Source organism: Bactrocera latifrons, unplaced genomic scaffold (assembly GCF_001853355.1).
Source record: "Bactrocera latifrons isolate USDA-ARS-PBARC rearing strain unplaced genomic scaffold, ASM185335v1 scaffold_831, whole genome shotgun sequence".
Classification (NCBI taxonomy): Eukaryota; Metazoa; Arthropoda; class Insecta; order Diptera; family Tephritidae; genus Bactrocera; species Bactrocera latifrons.
This window is the reverse complement of record NW_017537525.1, coordinates 29419-34103: the sequence shown is the minus strand read 5'-3', so window position 1 is coordinate 34103 and position 4685 is coordinate 29419. Positions and strand designations below refer to the sequence as shown.

General features: G+C 34.3%; 1 protein-coding gene across 1 annotated transcript in view; it reads left to right on the top strand.

The window, feature by feature from the left end:
* LOC108977077 overlaps nucleotides 1–4685 on the top strand; it is an 8701-nt gene that overhangs the window by 3287 nt on the left and 729 nt on the right. The window lies entirely within an intron of this gene.

Genomic DNA, 4685 nt, shown 5'->3' with positions numbered 1-4685 from the left:
TTATCAATAAAATTCAACTTTTATGAATTTGTACACCATAACGTTTATGTGGCTTAATTGTGTGAGCACAAGTGTATATATGTATATTTTCTTTATATTTTACATCAAATCACACTAGCATGTACGTACAAATTGAACTATTTCAATTCTTTATTATATTCTTTAACATCTATGTAAATATTTAATTCATGTAGGTTTGTTAAGATATTTATGTATATACATATATATTTATTTATAGGTCTTTAAAAGTTTTGATAACATGTACCACGCGGTCGCACATATTCACGTATGTAATTATGTGTGCATGTAAACAAAAAGAACCATACGCATAATGTTTGTAAATTGTCTACCCACAACTTTGTATGTAAATGTGTACACTTATTGCTTAATGTGAAATCTTCGTTTCTTGGGCAACCAATGGCAGAAGCTCAAGTTTTTTCAAAGAATCAATGTGTCGAAGGGCTGATRTGACAACAAAGCATCACAACATTGTGTTGTTGGTAGAAAATCCGGCTGTGCCGAAAACACAAACGAACGATTGCCAATTGCCACTGCTTCCCTTGCCGCTGTAGCAGCTTCAAGAACAAACCAGCGTAAATATGTATGTTTCTATATGAGCTTCCATACATACATATCGACACAGAATTTTGCAAGTCGCGTACAATTACATTCCTTGACAAATACAGTCAATCCCGGTTATGTGCCACAATCAAAGATACAGATTTTTGTGATTTGTTAAAAATAAAAATATAATATGGCACATAAGCGAGTGCGGATACTTAAACGATTGGTACTTAAAACAATAATTTCTATGTATTTCAAAAAACAAGCCGTGCGATGCAGCAAGAGGGATGATTTTCATTTAAGCGGAGTACTACTTAACCGGGATTCACTGTACACATAAATCTGAGGAATAGTGAATATTTTCTTTGGCACATTTCTTGACTTGAAAATCGACAAATAAACTATGTTGTCAATTTTATTCTATACTTATATTTGCGAGGTTGTCGCTATTTCCTTCTGATTAAAATATCAGAAATTGTTCAATTTRTGATTTTTAGCTTTTGCCAACATCGAGAAAAGACGCTTATAGGCAAAGGCATGCTCGGGGAGATGTAATGGTATTTGTTTTTATGAATGAAGCWAGTTTGCCTGTTGAAAGTGCGCTTGCGTTCATGAACCCGCGTACAAGTACAGAAGTATCGAATTCGCTACTTATCGGTAAACACCAGTACTTCCACCATAATTTACTTCACTTGCTTTCGAGAGACGAATTTAACAAGGAGATGTCCTAAGAGAGAGTCTATTGTCACCCTCTGCATTACCTGTAAGTACCTACGTCGCTACTCACAAGTATTACTTTGCTACCCGCAGGTAACCACACATTTCGATAATCCCAAATCGTTATAAAATTCGCCAGTAGTTCTGATTTATAAAAACACGCATCTTTCTTTTAATTTTAATTTTATTTTGTTCCAATTTTTTTTTTATAAAACAAGGAATATAATACCCAGTAGTGCGTTATAAAAGTTTTGAAGGGATTTTAAGGACTTTTTGCCCTGCACTCCATCGACGTTGAATGCCATTGCTATTTCATCGCCCAAAATATTTCGTAAATTCTTCAAAATTCTTCAAAACGCCGGTAGGTTGCAGCAGCGATCTCATAGCTTTAACCTGTGAAAAAATTAAATTAAGCATGTTCAATAGCGTGTCCGTTATTTTTCGAATTAATTTCTTTTTTACGTACTTGTGATAATTTTTTTCGAAGATTTTTCTTGCAGTTAAAACAAAGAAAAAAAAATAATTCGGAAAATAAGGGCCGCGCTAAATATCAATAAAACTTAATAATATTTCTAAAACTTACATAAGTGTTTTTGTTTTCTCTGTTGAGCTGGTCATTTGGACTGAATAGGCAGCTCCTCTGCACGCTGTTGCAAAAGTTGGTTAAGGACAACTTTTTATCGGGCAGTGCTTCAATTGCTATTTGCAGTTGACCTTAAATAATTTTCAGAATTTATACAATTTTATATTTTTAAATTGTATAACAGTAGCCTTACCACGAACCACCTTAATTTCCTGTTGCATGGCATCTGAAAAAATACGATTTTAAATAGATATGTAGGTGTAGCACAGGGATCAATTTTCCGTAAATTATTTTTACCATTCGTCGATCTTTTTCTCGAGCTGATCGATAACGATAGTGAAACTGCAATTGTTGTCTATTGGATTTAATTTTTTTTAAATGTATCAACGATCACTTACTTTCTTTGCAAAAGGCAACGTGTTTAATTTTTTTTGGAGAAATATCAGGCATTTTGAAACAACAAAACATTAATTAAAGAATGCAACATCGGCAGTATCAATAAATCGTCTCGATAAGGCACCCCAACAGCTTTGCATTCAAGGTCTAAAAATGAAAACGACTCTTCCGCATCTNAGTATCGAATTCGCTACTTATCGGTAAACACCAGTACTTCCACCATAATTTACTTCACTTGCTTTCGAGAGACGAATTTAACAAGGAGATGTCCTAAGAGAGAGTCTATTGTCACCCTCTGCATTACCTGTAAGTACCTACGTCGCTACTCACAAGTATTACTTTGCTACCCGCAGGTAACCACACATTTCGATAATCCCAAATCGTTATAAAATTCGCCAGTAGTTCTGATTTATAAAAACACGCATCTTTCTTTTAATTTTAATTTTATTTTGTTCCAATTTTTTTTTTATAAAACAAGGAATATAATACCCAGTAGTGCGTTATAAAAGTTTTGAAGGGATTTTAAGGACTTTTTGCCCTGCACTCCATCGACGTTGAATGCCATTGCTATTTCATCGCCCAAAATATTTCGTAAATTCTTCAAAATTCTTCAAAACGCCGGTAGGTTGCAGCAGCGATCTCATAGCTTTAACCTGTGAAAAAATTAAATTAAGCATGTTCAATAGCGTGTCCGTTATTTTTCGAATTAATTTCTTTTTTACGTACTTGTGATAATTTTTTTCGAAGATTTTTCTTGCAGTTAAAACAAAGAAAAAAAAATAATTCGGAAAATAAGGGCCGCGCTAAATATCAATAAAACTTAATAATATTTCTAAAACTTACATAAGTGTTTTTGTTTTCTCTGTTGAGCTGGTCATTTGGACTGAATAGGCAGCTCCTCTGCACGCTGTTGCAAAAGTTGGTTAAGGACAACTTTTTATCGGGCAGTGCTTCAATTGCTATTTGCAGTTGACCTTAAATAATTTTCAGAATTTATACAATTTTATATTTTTAAATTGTATAACAGTAGCCTTACCACGAACCACCTTAATTTCCTGTTGCATGGCATCTGAAAAAATACGATTTTAAATAGATATGTAGGTGTAGCACAGGGATCAATTTTCCGTAAATTATTTTTACCATTCGTCGATCTTTTTCTCGAGCTGATCGATAACGATAGTGAAACTGCAATTGTTGTCTATTGGATTTAATTTTTTTTAAATGTATCAACGATCACTTACTTTCTTTGCAAAAGGCAACGTGTTTAATTTTTTTTGGAGAAATATCAGGCATTTTGAAACAACWAAACATTAATTAAAGAATGCAACATCGGCAGTATCAATAAATCGTCTCGATAAGGCACCCCAACAGCTTTGCATTCAAGGTCTAAAAATGAAAACGACTCTTCCGCATCTAATGGCTCCCTGTCAACTAAATATATTCTCAAAGTTGTTGAATTAATAGGTTCTTCAACAAAGGATCTAAGATTTTTTTAATCTGCGACCTATTATTGTGCCTTCTACACCTGGTGTAAACGATCCAATGAATACGGGCGTATTGTTTTTCACGTAACAGGGCCTTTTGTACTTAACATACAGCCTTGAAATAAATATTTTTTTCAACAGTTCGGGTTTATCTTTATTTAAAGGAGCAACGAATTCATCTTCCATAATTTTCGCGTGTGTTTGTTCGAGAATTTTCGTTGGTTTTCGGATATGTCGTTGGGAGTTTGCAAATAATTTTCGAAAGCATATGCAGAGCACGCGATTGGATCCCCAACCTGCGCGACCGTCTCCTTTAAGTGCAGTAAACTGTGTACGTTGAATGACACACTAATTTCGCCAACGATAATTGGAAAGTTCTCAACAAATAAATTTAACATCAGTTGAGAAGTTTCCAAATTTGCGTTGCGAAGTTTTGGGCAACAGAGCATTCTGTGCGAGCAATGTAAAAGCAAAAACTCGTAGTATATGTCGTCATGCACCTCATTTCTTAGAGAAACAAGCCCAGTGTACAACAAAAATTGCCTAAACTCAGTGGATTTACAATGTAGCTATTCTTCTAACTATCTGGGTTTGCGCGCAAAGTCATTCGGAACATGTTTTCGCATTGCTATTAATTTTTCGGATATCTTTTCTTTGTTTGCTTTCGTTACTTTGACAGACACTTTGTTATTTACTAATCTAGTTAAGAATTTTCTCATGACTAACAATTCTACAAGGTGCATGTAGTCCAAAGGAACCTGTGAAACCATGGATTCTCCAAGTTTTTCAAAAGCTGACTTCTCTTGTAAATATTGACCTTCATGGTGAGTTGGGTATTTTCTAGCCGAAAAATCTTCATTTGTAATTAGCCGACCCAATTTGGTGCTATAGGTTAAAACGCAATCAATTTTTTTTGGCTACCTGATCACATTTTGAACATC